Source organism: Rhinolophus ferrumequinum, chromosome 6 (genome assembly GCF_004115265.2).
Source record: "Rhinolophus ferrumequinum isolate MPI-CBG mRhiFer1 chromosome 6, mRhiFer1_v1.p, whole genome shotgun sequence".
NCBI lineage: Eukaryota > Metazoa > Chordata > Mammalia > Chiroptera > Rhinolophidae > Rhinolophus > Rhinolophus ferrumequinum.
Window position 1 is genome coordinate 51,100,210 of NC_046289.1, and position 22,373 is coordinate 51,122,582.

A 22,373-nucleotide genomic window follows, 5' to 3' on the forward strand; every position below is an offset into this window, starting at 1 on the left:
TTACATTTTTGAGATTTACCTCTATTGCTAAAACTGCTATAAATGGCCCCTTTGTGTGAACGTATCACAATTTGTCCTGTTGATGGATATTTGTGTGGTTTACTTTTTGTTTGTTTGTTTTTTACGATTACAATGTTGCAATGGACTTGCATAGTCCATAAGTGAGAGCTTCTAGAGTTTACTCTTAGAAGTGAAATTACTGGGTTGTAAGATAATGGATCTCTTCAGTATTGCATGATGTTGACAATTTAGTCTCCAAAATGGTTACATTAATGAACACATCATCATCAAAATGTGAATGTTTCTCCAATTCTTCCACATCATCACCAACACTTGATAGTGTTAGATTACTCGTATTTCATTTTAACTTGTTTGATTAATGTACAATGTTATCTCATTGTCTTAATTTTCATCTCTCTAATTACTGGTAAGGATGAGCATCTTTTTATGTGTGCCATTGGTTATTTAAATTTCTTCTGCTATGAATTGTTTGTTCATATCTTTTGCCTATCTTTCTATTATTTCATTAGTGTTTTTCTTACTGATTGTAATTTTCTATGGTTGTATTACATGTTTTGCAAATATCCTCTCCCAGTTTGCAGTTTGTCTTTTCACATTGCCTGTGGAGTTTTTGGTTGAACAGAGTTTTAAATTTTCATGTAGTCAGATTCATCAGTCTTTTCTGTCCAGAACAATCCTCTAGAGAAGACAAAATCTTGCCTTACCCTCTTAGGGCTCTTTTGGCTGGGCCCTGAGAATGAAACTGACATAAGACAGACTAACAGGAGAAAAACATACACTTTGGTAGTATGTTTTACATGACACAGGAGCCTTCATAAGGAAATGAAGACCCAAAGAAATGGCAAAATCTACATGCTTTTTTATACTGGGTTGAACAAAAAGAGACAATTGTGGGAAAGTAAACTATACAGGAAGGCTAAAAGAAGATCAGAATTATTGTAACAATGTCTATTTGTACAGTATTTTCTCGGCTCTATTCCTTATTGAAGCACGTTCCTTTCCCCCCGTACTGGGAGGGCATCTTTCACTGGGGAATTTTTGGAAGAAAAGGGGAGATTAGGATACCCTTCTTGAATCTTTTTTCCAAATGCTTTTAGCTCAAAATAATCCTTATGCCAAATTGACACATTGTGGGATGGTATATTCTGTCACTCTCAAATCCTTAGTGCCTTCATTTCTTCAATTTTTCTTTTAAGTCTCATCACCCCAAAAACTAGCAATTCTTTTATAAAAGATATTCTGTAATTTGCTGTAATCTTTCAGCTTTCCTAGAATTTACTTTTATTGGTCACCATGCGCTCTTGTTACAGCTGCAGTCTGTGAGTGGAGTTATAATAAAAATGATTTTTCTGCCTATGTTTACTGGGCCTGACATGGATGAAGTGATTAATAAGAGTTAGCAAATAGATGGTATACACAAGCCATTCCTGCTTCTCATCCCTTAGTAGACTTTGCTAATTGACTGCATTAATCTCTTCATTCATGTACACATATATTCATTTATTTACTTATCCAACAACTATTTTTAGAAAATCTACTATGTGCCTGAGACAGGTTCTAATCTTTTCAAACCAGTTTTATTGGTATTGGCAATGGTGCACATTTGTCATCCTAAGATGTATTTGTGCGTGTGTGTGTGTGTGTGTGTGGTATTTTTCACAGGTTTGTGGATGAGTATGATACTTATCTCTTAGGACGAATTGGGTATCAGGTCTTGTTTATCCATGATTTGGAACTGATTACACAATATGGAAAAATTTGTTTCTTGATTGTGTAGAAATATTGCTCAGTAAATTTATTTAGGTCATATTTCTTTTGGTGGATGAGGTATTTCTTTAATAACTTTCTCAATTTCCTTCTCCTTCATCATTATTTTCATGTTTTCTACATCTTGTTTTGCCAATTTTATAGTTTATATTTTGTATTGTTTGGCTAAATATTTTGAATTGATTATCATAAATTGTGCATTGTAGTCATTTATATTTTAAAATCCTTTATATCAATTGTTAAATCACCAGTCTTGTTTTTTTTATTTTGTTGATATATACCTTTTCTTTTATTTACTATATTTCCAAGGGGTTTAATCTATCTTATAATCTTTTCAGAGAATGAGCATTTAAATTTATTTATATCCACTGGTTTTCTGTTTTTCAGTTTATTCCTGTCCTTCATCTTCATTATTTTCTTTTTATTTTCCCTTATGTTGATTCTCTTCTTTTTATAAAATTTTAAATCAAGTGCTTAGTTCACTTATTTTATATTTCTAAAATGCATCTCCATCTTTAATTTTGGGCCCTGATTTGTTCATAACCCCTCACTTTTGATAGATGGTGTTTTCAGTTTTATAATACTCCAAAGTTATTATCATGTTCTTAATTTCCTACTTAACTTTGTTGCTTAGGAGAACTTTTGTTGCTGTTGTGAGAAGTTGTCACCCATTTGTTTGTTTTTGTGGTAAATGTTTATTTTTATGTAATTTTAAACTTACAAAAATATTAAAAGATTAGTATGAAGAACTCCTGTACACCCTTTATCCAGATTGACCATTTGTTTATATTTTGTTTGTTTATATTTTCCCTGAGTATTTTATCATTCATTCTCTCTATATGAGTTTTTTTCTGCACCATTCGAGAATTACTTGCAGACATACATACATACCCACCTACCTAAATACTTCAATTACATTTACTGAGACAATTTCTCTAATAAAAATCAAGACATTTAACAGTTAAGAAAATCAAGAGATTTCATATTGATACAATATGATCATCTAATTTCATAGTCCATATTCAAACTGTCAGTTATCCCAATATACATATAATTTATATTTAAATAAATAAATTTATATAATCTATATTTAAATTTATAATTAACCCTTTTGCTGCCAGTCGGATACATCTGAATGAATATATCCGATATTTTTATACATAAAATAATGTCATTTATATACAAAGTATCTTAAATTGTTATTATTAAATGCATAAAACAGTCAAAATATCAACTTTTTGGTTTTTTGTGGATTTCTGACACATTTTGAAAAAAAACGAACTCAACGTTGTGAAAGAATTAATTCATATTTAAATTGAATTAATTTAAATTTATACTTTATTTTAAATATATTGTATATATTCTGTGTATATATGTATGCATATACACACATATATACACATATATATATATAGAGAGAGAGATTGAGAGTATTTTAAAATTTACAATAAAGAGGATGACAGCGGTAACAACTGAAATGGCTACTTGGTTACAGCAACTACCACATATAGGGCACTAAATGTACTAATATTTATTTTCTTCTTGTACTATGTTCTAAAGAAGTACATATTTATTTTCATATTTATTATTTTATTGTACACTTATATATTTATAGTAGAAAAATAAAGCAAAATAATAAAAATCACCAGACATCTTAGAGGATAGAGATAACCACTGTTAGTATTTAGGTGTATATTTTTCAGACTTTTGCTTTCAATCAACAAAAATCTGGACCTTTTTTCTAGTTAAATGAAATGTGAGTATATTAAAAATATGGCATCATACTGTATGTTTGGTTTTAGCTGCTTTCTTTTAAGTCTTAGTATCATGTTAGTTTTACAAACTTTATAACTAATATTCATAACAACTTTGCAAAGTTGAGCTACATTTTTAGATGAAGAATCCAAGGTTCAGAGAAGTTTAATAAATTGCCCAGGTCACACAGCGGTAAGGGATGGGATTATAATCCAAACTCTGGACTGTTTGTCTACAAGCCTGTGGATTAGATTACTGTTTTGCCCAAGGCTCCTTTCATTATTTTTATTTATATTGTTAACATTTAGTTTTATTGCATTGTGTTCAGAAAATATATTTATATAATTTTCCTCATTTCATTTTTGGGGACTTATTTGAGAGATAGTTTGTATGTATCAACGCGCTATACATTGAAAAAAATATAGAGTCTATGTTATTATTAAGTTCAATATAAGTTCAATATATATCTACTGGTTCTAACTTATTAATTGTATAGTATTCATAGCCTGTATGTTACTTTTCAAATTTATATCTCTTTTTGTCACATCTTCAATGTCTTCTAAATCTTCGTCTCTTTAAATTTGTCTATTTAATTTTTAAGATTGTCTAATTTTTGTCTTAGCTTGATGAGTTAACACCTCCCATAACAATTTTGTTTTAAAATTCTATTTCTCTTTGCATTTCTCACTTTGGTAATCCATACCTTCACTGTTGATTTTATATCTTTCGTTATAATCAGAAGCCTCTTTCCACCCTTCCTCCACCTTTTGACTTCAAAATCTTTTTATGTGACATCAACTTTATCAACTTTTTTTGGTATGAGTTTCCTCAATAAAACTTTGTTGTTTTTAGCATTTCTGCATCTTTTTGTTATAGATACCTATTTTTAAGCAACAAATATTTTCCGGGATCTTATGTTTTAACCCAGTGTGGGAATCTGTCTTTTGAGAACTGAATGGCCTAAAAATATGGACTCCTTCGGGATGCTGAAAGTTTAGTGATATGAAATGAGCTCTCAGCTACCGGCTGTGGACCTTCTGTAAGTTAGTTAATTCCTGTGTGAGGAAGTTATTCGTTTCTTCATCTGTAAAATCGTGTTAATGGGAGTACCAACCTCACACAGAGTTGTTGCGAAGACTAAATGAGATCAAAAACACTCAGGAATAAAAGTATATTAAACTATTATTTGTAAAATATAATTGTCATTTTTTGCTCTTCTAGACATCATGCCTGGAAATATCATTCAAAATAAGTTTCTTGGCAATAGTATATAAAGCAAATTCCTTAAACCAAAGATCCATGCTCAAAATGGGAGTAATCAGCTCCATACTTTTCTCTAACCTTATCTCAAATTTCTCTTTGAGATGATGGGAATAACTTACAATAAAATTGCTGAGAAGCAGTGCTCCAGTGCCCCTCAGTTTCAGTTCAACTGGTCCGTCTTCACTTCTGGCTGCACTGTGTAGTTTCACAGCTTGGACTTAAATTCAGCCATGTCAGGAATCAGAGCTTTGCTTTCCATTTAATTAATTAACTGTTTAGGTTGTACAAATAAGTTGTTTTCTCTCGTGATGTCTATTGAAGCTGTAGGCGTGGTTAGCTTCGGCTCTTCTCAGCAGGCGTGGAAAAACTGAAACTAAGAAAAACAAACCAAGCAATGATGGATTTTCTACTTCCTGGATCATGTAACTTGCTCATCCAAGGAAAGCCATCTGGAGGGCAACCAGACATGAGGACTAATTCTCAGCCTGTGGTTCTCCCTCCAGCAGTTTCTCCAGCCTCTGCACAACTGAACCCTCTGCTCAATTAAAGCTGCTAGGAATAGAAAGGGAGTTCTTATTCACTTCTGCTCCAGAGGACCAAGAGGGACAGAGTAGAAACCTAAAAAAGTCTGAGGTTTAAATTACAGCCCATTTTCAACTTTCTAAAATGGTCTTGGTATTTTAGTATCTAGACAATGCTATATTACCAAACTGAAGAATAAATACTCTTTAATATTATAATCTGATAAACTCTAGAATAACATGATTTGTTTTTGTGATGGCGTCCAATCTCTTTTGGCTTCTGTTTGATCACTCAGAGGGAGATAAGGGTCTCTTTCTCACCTGATGCAATAGATTAGTTTTCTCAAACCTCTCTAATAATAATCATTATTTTGTCTCTTGTTAAACCTACATTTCTAACTCTCTCCCTGGAGATTCAGATACACTGGGTCTGGGACCTCAGATTAGAGTTCTTAACATTAGAAAAGCTTGGGAAATATTGGAGGAGAATAAAGGAATAGTCTATTTTTAGAATCAGACAGCTCCAACCTAAGTCCTGGGTCATTCACTTACTACTTACGTAGTCTTGCACAAATTACTTAACCTTTCATAACTTCATCTGAAAAGAAGTGGAGATAGAAACATCTACCTCAAAGTATTGTTGAGAGGATTAAAAGGACTAACGCCCTTTATGGCCTCCACTTTTCTGGCTGCTGCTAAATTGTTTCTACTTGGATTAATTTGAAGATTATCTGTGAACTTATTTAGCACCCAGATATAATTTTTTTACTTACCTTTCCATGTATTCAGCATGTATTTGTAGAGCTTTTAGAACTCTACATTTGTAGAACTGTGTGCAAGAAAGGGGTTCCAAGCACCTCCCTTATGGTCGGCACGTCCACATCACCCACCTGAGGCGTCTAAAGGTACTGCCCAGATATCCCGTGTGAGCGACTTCATATAGCAGGCCCCTAGTTATTCTGGGGGCTTCTTGAGTTTAGGACTACCCTGTTCTTATCCCTTTCTTGTGCCATAAATTTCAGTTTTCATATAACATATGTAAAGCTTAACATGTACAATGTGATGATTAGATACATGTATATATTGCAAAATGATTACCACAATAAAGTTGGTTAACATCTTCATACTTGCACACAAACAATTTTTTGTGTGTATATGGTAATAACATTTAAGATTTACTCTCTTAAAACTTTCGAGTATATAGCACAGTATTGCAAATTATAGTTACCATGCTATACGTTAGATCCCCAAGTCCTATTTATCTTTTAAAATGATTTTTATTAAAATATAGCTAACATATAATATCATATTAGTTTCAGGGGTACACCACAGTTGTTCAACATTTATATACCTAAAGAAGTGATTACCATGATAAGTCCAGCAACCATCTGATACTATACCATGCTATCACAATATTATTGACTATATTCCCTATGCTGTCCATTACATCCCCATGACTATATTGTAACTACCAATTTGTACTTCTTAATCCCTTCACCTTTTTCACCCTGCCCACCAGCCCACTCACATCTATCACCCCCGCAAATCCAGTACCCATTTGAAACCATATGTAGTTATTACAATATTATTGACTATATCCCTTATGCTATACCCTACATCCCCATAACTGCTTTATAACAACAAATTTGTACTCCCTTTTTTTTAAAATTAAAGTTTATTGGGGTGAAAATTGTTAGTAAAGTTACATAGATTTCAGGTGTACAATTCTGTATTACATCATCTGAATGTATTACATCACATTGTGTGTTCACCACCGGAGTCAGTTCTCCTTCCATTGGCATATATTTGAAAAATTTGTACTTCTTAATTCCTTCCCCTTTTTCACTCACTCCCAACACCCCTCCCATCTGGCAATTGTCAATGTGTTCTCTGTATCTATGAGTTTGTTTCTGTTTTGTTTGTTAATTTTGTTCTTTAGATTCCACATATAAGCTAAATCACATTGCATTTGTCTTTCTCTTACACTCCACTCAGCACAATACCCTCAGGTCCATCCATGTCACTGCAGATGACAAGAACCCATTCCCTTCCATGGCCAATCCATATTCCATTGTATATATGTACCACCTCCTCTTTATCCATTCTTCCATCGAGGGAACCCAGGCTGCTTCCACATCTTGGTCACTGTAAACAATGCTGCAATGAACATATGGATGCACATGACCCTCAAAGTAGCATTTGGGTTTCTTCAGATAAACACCCAGAAGTGGGATTACCGGGTCCTTCTTTGTCTTTTGTTACAGCCTTTTTTTTAAAGTCTATTTTGTCTGGTATAAGTGTTGTTATCCCAGCTTCCTTCCTTTTTCTTTTTTTCCTTCTCTCTCTCTCTCTCTCTCCTTCCTTCCTTCCTTCCTTCCTTCCTTCCTTCCTTCCTTCCTTCCTCCTTCCTTTCTTTCTTCTTTCCTTCCTTCCTTCCTTTCCTTCCTTCCTTCCTTCTTTCTTTCTTTCTTTCTTGTTTCCATTTTCATGAAATTCCTTTACTTTCCGTCTGTGTGTGTCTCAATCTGAAGTGATTCTCTTGTAGGCAGCATATGTAAAGGTTTTGTTTTCTTATCCATTCAGCCCTCTTATGTCTTTTGATTGGAGCATTTAATCCATGTACATTGAAAATAATTGATGATAGATTTGTAGCTATTACCATTTTATTATTCATAATTTTAATCTCTTTTTCCTTTATCTTAAAGAAATCTCTCTACTATTTCTTATAATACTGGTGGTGATGAACTCCTTTAGCTTTTTCTTGTCTGGGAAGCTCTTCATCTGTCCTTTGATTTTATTTATTTATTTATTTATTTTTGTCCTTTGATTTTAAATGATAGCTTTGCTGGGTAAAGTAATCTTGGTTGAGGGTCACATCACAATGAATGCTCTTCATCACAATGAATAGTTTTGTGCCAATCCTTTCTGGCCTGCAAAGTTTTTGTTGAGAAATCAGCTGACAATCTATGGAAGCTCCCTTATAAGTTACTACCAGACTTTCTCTTGCTGCTCTTAGGATTCTCTGTCTTTAACCTTTACCATTTTAATTATAATATATCTTGGTGTGGGACTATTTGGGTTCATCTTATTTGGGACTCTCTGCACTTCCTAGACTCATATGTCTATTTCCTTCACCAAGTTAGGGAAGTTTTGAGTTATTATTTCTTCAAATAGATTCTCAATCCCTTGCTTTCTCTCATCTCCTTCTGGTACCCTTATGATGAGAATATTCTTATGCTTGATGTTGTCCCAGAAGTCTCTTAAACTATCCTCATTTTTTAAAATTCTTTTTTCTTTCTGCTGTTCCAATTGGCTATTTTCTGCTACCATGTCTTCTAAATTGCTGATTCAATTCTCTGCTTCATCTAGTCTGCTGGTGATTCCTTCTAGCACATTCTTCATTTCAGTTATTGTATTCACTTCTGACTGGTTCTTTTTTATGGTTGCTATGTCCTTTCTTTATGCCTGCTATCTCTTTGTTACAGTTCTCACTAAATTCCTTGAGCATCCTTATAACCATTGTTTTGAACTCTGTCTCTGATAGGTTGCTTGCCTCCATTTCGTTTAGTTCTTTTTCTGGATTTTTCCCCTGTACTTTCATTTGGGATGTATTTCTTTTTTTATTTTTATTTTTATTTTTATTTTGACTGCCTGCCTGTTTGTTTCTATGTATTAGGTAGATCTGCTATGTCTCCTAGTAGTGGCCGAGTGGCCTTATGTAATAGTTGCCTGTGGGGCCCTGGCACAGTCTCCTTCATCACCTGCTCTGGTTGCTCCAGGAGTGTCCCTTGTGTGGGTTGTATGTGCCCTCCTGCTATAGTTGAGCTGGCACATCAGTGGGTGGTATTGACCTTCAGACTGATTGGCTGTGGGGTTTGGCCATATCCACAGTTTATAGGCTGCTGTGTGGGGAGTTTACCCCACTCAGTGAGATTTGCCCCAATGGCTCCTCATGCCTGTTGAGGCCATCTTTGGGTGCGCCACTTGTAGGGCTAATTGGGTGTTGCTTTGCAGTGGTCTGAGGCCAACCTCCAAGTATATTGCTTCTGGGGCCTCTTGTGAGGGGCTCCAGTGCAGGCCCAGGTCACCCACTGACTGTGACCAGCCAGGGACTACATGGTAGGAGCTATTGGGTTGGTGCAAAAGTAATTGCAGTTTAAAACATTAAAAATAATTGCAAAAACCGCAATTACTTTTGCACCAACCTAATACAAAGCCATCCACAGTTGTTCATTGCCTGTGCCAATCCTGGAGGCCACACTTCGATCTCAGGATGGCTGCCACCAGTAGCGGGCCTGGGGTACCTCCACGAAAAGCCAGGACACTCCAAGGCCTGCTGCCACCTGCTGGCTCCCTTAAGGCTCAGCCCCTGATAAAGCCTCATGTGGTACTTGAGTTGGGTGAGACAGCATCTTAGGGAGTCACTAGAGTGGGAAGAGTTGTGGTTACCCAGTTAATGCAGACTCTTGTTTGGTGCCAGTGCTGAGCCTGCAGTGACTCAGCAAAAATCTCAGAGCACATTGAAGCCAGCTGCTGCCTGCCTGGTTCTTGTGGATTCTGATAGTTTATCAAGAAAGAGTGCAATGCAGGCAGGGCTAGCTGCTCTGGGAGAAAGTGCCTGTGGTGTTGGGGGAGTTGGGTGGGGCGGGGTCTCAGTGAGTCAGCAGAGTGGAGTGGCAGAGCTCACCAGGCCAATCAGATTCAGATTTGGCCTGTGGGGGAGGGCTCAACACAGGAAAGATGGCTTCCTGCCTGCTGGCAGCACAGGCAAAGGGCCCCACACAGGGAAAATGGCAACTGCCCTCCATCCTCATCTGGAAGCCACACACCTCAGTCTGCCCCCCGTTTTCCTTCAATGTGTCCCGTGTTACTGTCTGTCTGCCGGAGCCCAAGGTGAGTACTTGCGAGTGAGAGTCTTTGCGCGAGCTGTTTAAGAGGACGTCCGGGTTTCCCCACAGCCTTCTGTCCCACCCGGATGGTTGGAATCCCCACTGTTTTTCACAGCCAGATGTTGTGGGGACTCCTTTTGCCAGCACCCGTACTCTGGACTGGGGAGGCTGGTGTGGGGCTGGCGTCTCATGCTCCTCTGGGGAGAACCTCCATGGCTGAGATATCCCTCTCAGTTCTCAAACACCACCGCACAGAGGTTTGGGCCAGCCTGTTTCGCATCTCCACCCCTCCTACTAGTCTTGACGTGGCTTCTTTATATTCTTAGTTATAAAACTTCTATTCAGGCAGTCTTCAGATGGTTTCCCAGGTTGATTGTTCTACAATTTAGTCATTATTTTAATGTGTTCATGGAAGGCAGCAGGCACAGTGTTTTTTCTACTCCGCCATCTTGGATCTCCAGAAACAACTCCCTGTGTATCTTACATCTGGGAGTTTGTACTCTTGACCAACATCTAAAAATATGGAATGCTTTGTGAATTTGTTTGTCATCCTTCAAGAGGGACTGTGCTCTGTATAGTTCCAGTTTTAGTATATGTGTTGCTGAAGCATGGGCCATGTACATATTTTTTGGAACAGATAATATACATTTGCATTATTCCATTTGATTTTCACACAGAATATGTTCTAGGTGCTTTGCATTATGCTGTTTTTCCTTCCTGGACAGAAAGTCCTTTGTTTTCAGAAAAGCTTTTTATCTTCTATCCTAATAGCAAGAGTGTAATGGATTCCTGAGTAATATACTTTCTATTTATCCTTGCTTCAAAAGGATTTAAGGCACTTTTTAAAGATACAAACAATGCAAGACATGTTAAAAAGAAATATCGTTACGGAAAATAGGGTGGGGAAAAAGAAGATGAATTGATGAATGAGGTGACACACCAAATACATGTTTTACTATGCTTTTCATACCCATCATGGGCCAGAAACTTGGCTCTGAACTCTCAAGCCATCATTGCAAACCCTCTGCAGACAAAAGATGAAGGTGATTATCCTCAAGCCATTTACTAGGTAGGTCATTTCTGTGAGTCCAGAACATTGTTTTAACTTTTCCACTAGCCCAAGGCTTTAGGCCCTAATCAACATTAGGGTCATTAAGAATTTATGGAAGGTTTTATAGAAGAGACTAAAGTACCACAGAAAACTATGTGCTCTCCAACATTCTAGCCAAATACTAAATGGATCAGGGAAGAAGGAGGCATATTTGCTGCAGAGGAGATGGTAAAAAGGAGTGGAAGAGCTAGGCCAAGGTTCAGCCAGTCCCTTGGTCCAGAAGCCATAACCATGGCAACAGTAGTGATGACAGCTCTACTCATCCCTGAAATAACACCCGTTAGAGGCACCAGAAAAGACAGGAGCCTGTCATACTTCTGGGCTGGGCTCTTGTTGAGTAAAGTTTAGGTACTTTTATGTATAATTACTGGGTGAAAATAAACAGCCTCTTTCACATTAACCTTGCAAACCCAAATCTACAAAGTAAAAGCAAGTGTCCAGCCACACAGAGCTGGCTGAGGCCAGGTGTGAGTCTATTGTATAGGAAACCAGTAGTCCACCTCAATTTGGCCTTTTATTCTTTTTACTTTCTAATAACGGTGCTACACAGGACTTTCAACAAGAAAAGCCCAGGGGAGGATAGTTGCTTTAGAAGCCACTCCTCTTGTCTGCCTCATTCATTTCAAACAGAGGTACTTCTCAAAGAGATGAAGGCCTGTGTACAAACAACAATGCCCAGTGCATTCTCTTGCCATCAGCTGTGATGTGGTGGCTTTTGACTCTGCACAGAAGCTGCCTTGTTTTAGAAACTGATTGATGGTTCTTCTGAATGAGGGAGGCAACAAGAACAAATAAGCACGGTTCCTAGTAAGGCAAGTTACTTCAAGAGAATGGGCTTGAAAGCAGTTAAAATAAAAGGTAAATACAAGCCTCAATGAAAGTAAAGAATTCTGAAAGACACTCAGCTGTTCCTGGTTGATAATTTGTAGTTCCTAAGGATCCCCATGTGTTTGTGCAGACACATATAAGTTCCTTGGAGACATCTGACAGGATTCTGGACTTTTTGATGGAAGAAAAAAAAAGTGAAATCCATATAGACGTCCCAAAGCAGGGAAATTTAATTGAAATAAAAAACACAGGTGTCTGAGTTGGGGAACAGAAAACAATGCATTGAAAGAGCTGGTAACCAGGCATCTCTGTATAGGAGAGAGCATGTGATTTCTTTTTAGAAAGCCATGGGAAGCCCTGCAAAGGCTCATTATAAACCCAGTGGGCAGTGTTAGTACCTGCTCTGTGTAAGCTCTGGGAGATGGGTATCCTCTTCCTATAAACCCGTGTCCTTCCCTTTTGCCTAATAGAAATAGAACAGTTAAAAATCAGCAGTAGAAATCTAGCCATACTAAATACTTTTTAAAAATTCAAGTATTGTTGGTAGACAATATTAGTAGAGTTGTACAATAGAGTGATTTGACATTTATCCACCTGACAATGTGATTGCCACACTCAGTCTAGTAATCATCTGTCACTGTGCAAACTTATCACAATATTATTGACTGTATTCCCTTCATCTTTATCAATGAAGGGTCTTTATTGATTAAGCCACTCTTAGTTGGGTTTTCTGTTGCTTGAAGCCAAACATATCCTTACTGATACATTACCCTTCCTAAGAAAGAAGTGTAGTGGGTCCAGCACACAGACACCTGAGATTGAGTGAGTGTAGAGATTGAGGACCAAACTTTTGGCACAGGTAAGACAGGGTCCTAGGTGTCCAAGGGCGTGAAAGACAAGTATTTCCTAAGATTCTTTCCCAGTGTAGAAAAGTTTATGTGGTCATGAACCCATGCTGTGTACTAAGGACTAGTCATATGACCTTGGACCTTTCATCTAACCTTGGTGAGCCTCAGTTTACTCCTCTTCAAAATGGGAATAATAATACTTCATGTGACTTTGTTTTATGAAGATCAGATTTGATTGTGTATGTAACCTTGCTTTGGAAATTTTAAAGGGCAACTCTGGTGTAATGTCAGAACCTAGTTTGGTGCCTGGGACATAGTAGGTGTGCTCGATAATTATTTGTTGGGTTGATGTGTTGTGTTTGTTGTTTAAATCAGGGTTGTTGGCACTGTACATAAACTTGGAGGTTGGTCTGTTGTCTAATTCTTCCATATAGTACCTACTCCAGGCATAACTTAAAGGAGGATTTAATTAAATACTTTCTTCTTGGCAGTGATGTATTAGGTACTGCAGGCTGGATAGAGATTTCAGCTTTTGTTTTCCATATATTTTCCACTAAATATGCTGTGACGAGGTGTCTGTTTTGATCAAGGGCACTGTCAATTATTCGTCTCCCATCCAACTTTCTCTGTGATTTAGGGTGTGAAGACATCTGGTGGCTTTAACCTATCACTGTTGTGTGAGATGCTTTGGCTCCAATCAACAGGGCTGTGTCCAAGGCAGGCTGGCCCCCTGTGAACTTCCAGGCTGCTGAGTCAGTCATCCGCCAGGTGACAGGTGGTGCCTTTAAGTCGTTGTAGAGCAAGAGGAGACAGTCACACCTGGCCATATAACAGCTTTCCTACGCCAGACAAATCAGGAAACTATGGCCTTCCTTCGGCTCGCCCCTGTAACATCATCCACTTTCCCAACTCCCCATCCGTCGTTCATGTTTCATGCATCACTCCTGGATCTCACTGACCCTTGGCCTCCGCCAGCTAGACTCCTGGGACCGGTGCTTACCACTGATTCTCTGACGCTAAGCTCTCCGTGGTTTTGGTCTTGCTGTGCTCCATGCCACACTGGATGGGAAACATGCAGGGACGCTACTGGGGGCCAACACTGTGGGCATCTGAGAAAGACTTATTTCAGGTTGCTCCCCAAAAGGAATTATGTTGGAGGAAGTCAGGGGAGAAGATCAAGACAGGGGAGCTAAAAGGCATTAGACTATTGAGACTGCGATCCCTGCAGTGTGGATGACTCCACAAGGAACAGAGAAGTTGAACATGATACTTCAGTACCAGGGCGTAGATGGTGTAATGCTGATGAACACAGGATGGGGGCGTGTGAGGGTCAGTGAGTGACGAGAGAGCGCAGCCAAGATGAGTATTAACCATGAGAAAACATGGCCCCTGCCCTCATGTAACTTACAGCGCCTGACTCTAAGGCCACGCCTCTGGGCCTTCCTCTCTGTGGTGCCCAGGTCCTAGTCTGTCAGCTCCAGTGGAATCTTGGAGCTTTTCTGCCAGAAGCCTGTTTCAGAGGACAGCCATCCCACCCCACCCAGACATAGACACCATTTCCTCAGGGAAAGCTGTTTTTGTAACTGTCAGAGTTGGGCTAGAACTATCGAAGTATTAAAATCTACCTCTCGTCACAGGTCTATTTTTCCTACATTGGTGTAAAAATATCATTACTTTTTCACCAAAATTAAAAATAATGACAACAACAACCCTCCTTCCCCGCCAAGAACTAAGTAAGGTTGGGCAGGAGTGAAAAATGTCCCAGAGATGGACACACAATATTTTAATACCGTGGACCAGCAGCACAGGTGGGTGCACACCCTGCTTCCTGCCTCCCTCACCCCCACGCCTCGACTTCAGCCCTGCCCCACGTGAGCGCAGATGGCTGCCTTTATGATGGTTCTGTGATGCCTCATTACCCATATTATGTACTCGTATGTGCATCCCATGTTAAGTTCACGGTATCGACTGTGCTAGGGTAATGGATTGGCTAGTGACTCTTTTTCTGAGCAGTTACTCAGGCTTGCCATCTGGCGAATCTAATAACCAGGTGGTGAACCTAAATAACCTCACTTTGATGGGGGATAGAAGGGATCTCAGTTGGCTCTGTTCTTGCCATCTGAAACCTCCTTTTGGAGCGAGATGTCCAGAGAATCAGTCGTGCTAGTTCTTAAGTGAGTAGCTATTTGTTTTCAGAAATACTCTCACTTCACGTATGCAGAACTCTGCTCTCCAGCATCTTCATCAACTTAGAATACATGTAGGAACCAGGCAGCAAGCCAAAAAAGGCTGTGTGCAACCGAGATGTAAGGAAGCCTCTGCGTGGAAGCTCTGGGCCTCCCCCATCAAAAAGCTTCCTTGAGCTTCACTCAGAAAATATCGACTCCTACATTATACTCAGTGATAACCACGGAGTTCATCTGACCTCCAAGGATTCGATATAGTGGAAGCTGCAGATTAGAGGGGAGGAGGAGGTATGTAACAGACAGACACTGACAGCTAAGGAGGGATGCCTGAAGACCTTGAAGCTATTAAAAGTAGGTCCAAGAACTAAATACATAGCAAAATAGGGTCACCTAGTGAGGGGCAAAGTGTGCCACAGCCCTTGAATATTATTACCCAAGGGACACCGCAGTACAATAATGGAGTCTGGAATAATAAACCCATGTCATCAACATTGTTAATCATGATCAGTAGACACCATGTGAGGGGTAGGGGCCTCTCTCATACATTATGAAAATGGCGTCTCTAAACGGTTAAGATAAAAAGCTGAGACACACAGGGAATTAATATTCAGCTCTTTATAGAGAAAAATTATGTATCCATGAGTAAAGTGAATTAAAATAATACATTAGGGTTTTAAAAAGACCTACATTTTCATTATCATAAAATACAGTAGGTTCATTGAAGAAAATTTAAAAAAATATGTAAGCAAAAAGAAGAAAATAAAACAGCTATACCCCCCAACTCCAAGGTAAAATCAGTTCATATTTTGTTTGCTCTCTTGACATACTAATTTGTATATTTATATCCATTCATCTGTTATCTGTCTGCCTACTGATCTATAGCTAGTTGAAGTTAATACATAAGAAATTGAATCGTACCACTTTGTAACTTGCATTTACTCCCACTTAATGCACAAGTAAGAAGCTTTTCATGGTAATAAGTAAACCCCTTCAGCATCATTTTAATGGCTGCATTAAATTCTATGATATGATAGGCATCCAAGGGGTTATTATGATAACGTTGTGATTATTTATAAAAACATAGATTGTATAGAAATATCTGGAAAATAAAAAACTGATTATTATGAGCAATTAGGGCATGGAAATGTCCTCTCTAACCACTGCCAGACAATTTCACTGCTGTGGCAGAGAACTGAAGGCTTCGAAGCCAGGCCTTTTTGTCTTCATGAGCCCTACCAGCTGCTTGCCTCCTGTCAGGTATTTAGAACCCTGTCTCTGTTAGACTACTTTCTGCTGTAAGTAACAGAAAACCCAACTCAAAGCAGCTTAAGTAATAAGAAACATCATTTCACATTATAAGAATCCTCAAGAGAAGACCGATCAGGGCTTCTTAATGCAGTGACTCAAAAGTCATCATCAAAAATTTGTGTTCTCCCCATCCTTTTTCTCTTCTGAGAGGGTCCCAAAATTTTGGCAGTTATACCAGTCACCCTATGAAGATCTGATAATATCCAGAGGTAGAAAACAGGATGGTCTCTTCTTTGTGTCTCTTTTTTTAAAAAAAAAATTATTTTTAATTGTGGTAAACCACATATCATATAAAATTTACTGTATTAACCATTTTTAAGCACACAGTTCAGTAGTGTTAAGTGTATTCACATTGTTCTGTAATAGATCTCCAGAACTATTTCATCTTGCACAAATGAAACTCTATATTTATTAAATAATAACTTCCATTCCTTCATCACCCCAGCCCCTGGCCACCATCCTTCTACTTTTTGTCTCTATAAATTTGATTATTCTATGTACCTCTATGTAAGTGGAATTACACAGTATTTGTCTTTTTGGTGACCGGCTTATTTCATTTAGAATAATGTCCTCAAGTTTCACCCGTGTTGTAGCATGTGTCAGAATTTCCTTCCTTCTTAAGGCTGAATAATATCCCATTGTATGTATAAAACATATTTTGTTCATTCATTCATCTGATGGACATTTGGACTGCTTCCACCTTTTGGCTATGTGAATGATGCTGCTATGAACATGGCAATACAAATAGCTCTTTGAGATTCTGCTTTCAATTCTTTTCGCTCTATATCCGAAGTAGAATTACCGGATCATATGGTAATTCTACTTTTAATTTTTTGAGGAACTACCAAACTGTTTTCCACAGTGACGTTCCCATTAGCTGTGCCCAGCGGTTCCAATTTCTCCAAATCCTTGCCAACACTTGCTGTTTTCTTTTCTTTTTTGATAGTCACTATTCTAATGAGTGTGAAGCGGTCCTTTTTAAGGTCCTTTTAAGACTGAGGAAACATTTACCCTCATTCCTCCTATCTCAGTGGTTAGGATTAAGTTTGCATGCCTAGTTCTAAACCAATCGCTGGGAAGAAAAATACAACCATGACTCATTTACTTAAACCAGGCAGCATGTGCCCTGGGGCTGGCAGTGGGTTAGGTTAGCTTCCTCTAAAGCCTGGTTATGTTTAATGAGGTAGATTGCAGTTTCTATTAGGAAGGAGGAAGCCGGGATTGAGTGATTGTCACCCTCTGACTTTCCTGGAAGGTCAGTGAAAGCCATGGTAGTTACCTCCGTAGCTCAAAGTTATGCAACTTGCTCTCAGGGAAGAAGCACTATATATCCCGCCGGGCGTTAGAAGCATCTTATGTATGCATCAATGTAGATATTGCCTCAGCTTAATAAAAAGAGTGCTTCAAAATAAGATCAATTTAAGTATTTTAAGAAAGTGACTTAAATATAAAAACAAACAACAAAAAAGCTTTCACACTAAATTACCTCCTTACATGATGAAGTAAAAGAGAGAAAAAAAGGAAAAGTATTGTTCACAAAGAAATCTTTAACAACCTCATTGTTTTTCCTCCGGGGGTAGTCTCCCTCGACTCCACACTCATTTTCTGGACCTCAAACAGGATTAAAAATGACACTTTATTAAGGGCCAACTGCTTGCACTTCACAGTGAAGAGCTGCCCTTTTTAATTCTTAAACTTGAACGTGCAAACAAATAACCTGGAGATGTTACAAGGCAGATTTTGATTCACTAGATGTAGGGTAGGGCCTGAGAGTCTGCGCTTCTAATCAGCTCCCAGGTGATGTGATACGCACAGCAAGACTGAGACCCATGTTGAAGAGTGAGGGTTTATAGTGAGCATCAGAACCCCTGCAGGGCTTGTTAATACCCAGGCTACGGGGCCTCAATGCCAGTGTCTGATTTAGTAGGTCTGGACTGGGGACCAAGCGAACCAGTTCCTCCCGGATGTGGGCTGGTGCTGCCGGTCCAGGAGCACACTCTGAGAACCACTGGCTTAGAGCTTAGTTGCTGGAGCCAGGAGACTAACTTTGTACCTAGAGGCCCACTTTGTCTTTGTGTCACTTCAGCAAGTTGCTTAACCTCTGTACCTCAGTTTGCTTACCTGTAAATCAGGAACGATAACATTACCTACTTAGATGACATTTGTGAGGTCCTGCCTATGCGCTATATGTCAACAATCACAATTTGCCATTCCTTTCAACTAGGAAGGATGGAAATGCACACATTTGTTGCTATTCAGGAAATCTTTTGGGAGGTGATGTATTCCTCTCCCCAGGAGCTCTCATCTTTCACTTCTTGTGCCCTTCAGTACAAAAAACTCCCCAGACCTACTCTTTTCACCATGGTGTTGATTGCTCACTAAGTGTGTGGATGTTGGACACTACCAGACCAGGAAATCCTTACCAATAAAGAATGCAGCTAAATCTAAGAGAACAATACCTCAGCTGCAGCAACGAAACTCATCTTCCTCGTCTTCCTCATCGGCTTGCCCAGGAGAGCCTGCTCTCTGAAAGCTCAAAGTCCGTTCTGGCTAGCATGGGTTAGAAAGAGCAGTTCCCAGCATCCCAGGTGGCACTGTGTCTGAGAGCTTTAATCATATGCAAGGCTGAAAGTAAAGCAGGAAGTCAGCAGATCATTGCAGCCCTTTTTTTTTTCTTTTTTCTTACCTGCCTATGCTTTCTGGCTGGGGAGGGAGCTCAGTGGTTTGGCGAGCAGCCTGGAAAGTGCAAATAGACAAGATGCAGTAAGATATGTGGGCACTAATTGCTGAAGCCCAGCCTGGCTGGGATGCCAGTGGGTGACAAGGTGGGGACCAAGGCAGGGCCAGGTCACACAGGAACTTATATGGCATGTGGGAGGTTCCCATAGATAAACTGAGGGAGGGAGACGGTATTGATTGCAAATAACAGAAACCACCTTGCCTCAGCCTAAGCTGAAAGAGGACTTCGTTTAAGAATTCAGGGTATTTCACAGAACCCAAGGGCAGGCTGCAGCATCACTGAGGAAGTGCCTGGAACAGGAAGCAAAGCCAGACTCATTCTTCCCTCACTGATAGCCCACCCCTGATATGAGCTTTTTCTGTTTTTACAGTGCACATGAGTGGTCAGAAGTGTCTATCCCACAGCACCTAAACTGACATGTTTTGGATTTAACCATCTCATGAACGACTGACTCTTTCTGAGTCCTAATTTCAAATTTCTAAGAGTCTGTGATTGGCCGTCTTGGGCCAGGTGCTCAGTATTTGTCCAATCAAACGATCCCACGGTGGGAGCAGAGATGTACTATCCAAAATGGCTGCTGGGGCCCTTGGTTGTGAATTAAGGATGGGCACTGAAAGGCTTCTTTATTAATCAGGTAGACACTCCAAATAGACTCAGTAGAAGGACAAAGCAAACTCTAAAGTCCCTTCCCACCTATGGTGCTCTGATTGGACCTTTGAGTTCAATACCTGTCCTCTCCCAGCCAGCATGGAGGGAAAAGTAAGAGCAGAGTCTGTGGCTATAGATTTGGGCTGAGAGGATGTGGGCCAAGCTCCTGGGGCTCAGGTGTGTGACCACTTTGGAAACAATGATGAGCTATGGTGATGCAGTCCATAAACAGCAAAGAAATCAGCCTGGCGACCATCACCTTGGAAGCTGGGAAAGTAAATGACAGCAGACTACCAGGCAAACAGTTCTTCCATAGAACACGATGAGATGCTTCTCTCAAGATTGTGGTTTTTAAGAATCAGAAAAACAGCAAATTAATGAAAATCAAAATATAAGGAAATTTCACCCACCCACAATCTTACTCTGTTTTCTTTTTTCCCTCTTTCCTTCCAGCTTCTGTTCAAATGCACACAGAATCTTACATAGCTTTAGAGAGTATAAACAGCATTTTATATTCCATATTATGTAACGAGTAGTTTCTATGCTGCCCTGTCATCTTTGTCAGCATGCCAGCCTTCAAATTAAGTATATTATACTTTACTTAGCACATAATTAAGGTCTGATTTAAAATGTGAGACTGTGGAGCTAGAAGGTGTCTTAGGAAATCATGGAGGCCAAGGAAAATGAACCTGGAGAGGAGAGTGAGTTCTTCAGGGTCACATTGCTGGTGAGCTCCAGACCTGAGACTAGATTTCATCTATTTTCCCAAACGTATGTTTGTAATTACCCACTTGATGTCAGGTAGCGGTGCATGGGTTTCATCTCGCTTCAAATCTGTTTTCACCACATTGCATGACCTAATTAACATTTGTTAGATAGGAGCCATTTCTATTTTTCTTAACAGAAAAAGGAGTGTTTTTTCAACTCACTGTCAGGAAAATAGAGGTTGTAGAGCTGACGTGAGTAACAGCAATTTTAAATCAGACTGGTTTTGTGACTGGTGGATAAGTCAGTGTGCAAAGACATTTATGTTTCCCAGGTTTGGCTCACTGTCTCAATGCCCTTTGCAAACTCCACAGGGATTTTAAACTTTAAGTCTGGTTATAAGCTTATGCAAGCCGTTAGTCACCTTTTTAGATGAAAAGCACCACAGGATTATGCTTGAAAATGTTCCTTGCTTCACTACGGATTCCTTTGGAGTAATTCAGCTATGGTATGATTTTGAGGGAGAAGTGATTGAACAGATACATTTCAAAACACATTTGCATTTGAAAATGGGGGTTTGTCAGCTAAAAGAACTGTTCTTGAAAGGTACACATGCAGGGCAAATTTAGAACAAGCAGAACAATTTAGACATGATAGCTATGAATTGCCCAAAAGCTTAAAATACCAGGGGCTCTTGCTCATGCAGAATCCTGGACATGGAGTGAATCATAAATGTCTGGTGTTTTACTTTAGAAAACATGTTGGAAAAGGAACTCCTGTCACTGCTGTATCTCCAGAGATCATTTCAAACATTCTAGGCATGCATCAACACAATTGTAAGGACACATTTGACCAGAAGAAGAGTGTATGCTTCTGGTATAGTGAAGAGGGTGAGCTCTGGAGTCAGATTTCGTGGGTTGGTATCTTGGTTCTATTGCTTACTGGATATATGAACTTGGCTGGGCCTCAGCTTGTTCATCTGCAAAATAAGGAGAATATTCTTCAACCCAGAATTGTTGTGTTGAATTGTTTGGGTTAAATCATGTACAACAGCAACTCTCAAACTGGAATGTGCACACAAAACTCCTGGGATCATGTTAAGATCCAGTAGGGCAGCGAAAGACAAATGCTGGACGATCTCACTTATATGTGGAATCTGAAAAAGCTGAACTCATAGAAGCAGAAAGTAGATGGTGGTTGCCAGGGGCTGGGGATGGGTGAGATGGAGACATTTTGGGCAAACCATACAAACTTCCAGTTCGAAGATGAGTAAGTTCTGGGATCTAATGTCCAGCATGGTGACTGTAGTTAATAATACTGTATTCTATTTGAAAGCAGCTGAGAGAGTAAATCTTAAATGTTCTCATAGTACGAACAACAACAACAACAAAATGGCAATTATGTGAGGTGAAGGATGTGTTTATTAACCTTACTGAGGTAAACATATGTTTGTATACGTATATGGTAAACAATATAGACATCAAATCATCACATTGCACGCTTTAAATTTACACAATATTATATTTCAATTATATCTCAATAAAGCTGGGGGGAAAAAGATGCAGTAGGTCTCGAGTGTGGCCCGCTCTTCCGGATTTCTAACAAGCTCCGGGTGACGCCTGCACTGCTGGTCTCCAAGCCATGCTTGGGGCAGGGAGGATGAAAAGTGCCGATTCCATGAGCAATAGTCAGTAGGGCTACTTGTTGTTATCCTTCAGACGGATTTCTCCTTCTCTTTCTTTCCCACCACATTACCAGTCCTTTCACTGTATTTCTTCCCTTC

General features: G+C 39.1%; 1 protein-coding gene and 1 pseudogene across 1 annotated transcript in view; both read right to left on the bottom strand.

Moving 5' to 3' along the window:
* Positions 1-4,940, bottom strand: part of LIPC (lipase C, hepatic type) — a 148,546-nt gene extending 143,606 nt beyond the window's left edge. Inside the window, exon 1 of the mRNA XM_033108661.1 lies at positions 4,926-4,940. The gene's annotated coding sequence lies outside the window, so the exon portion shown is untranslated. The remainder of the gene's footprint in view (positions 1-4,925) is intronic.
* A 5,791-nt stretch (positions 4,941-10,731) lies between these two features.
* LOC117024254 (uncharacterized) lies at positions 10,732-10,826 on the bottom strand (annotated as a pseudogene).
* Between the last annotated feature and the right edge of the window lie 11,547 nt (positions 10,827-22,373).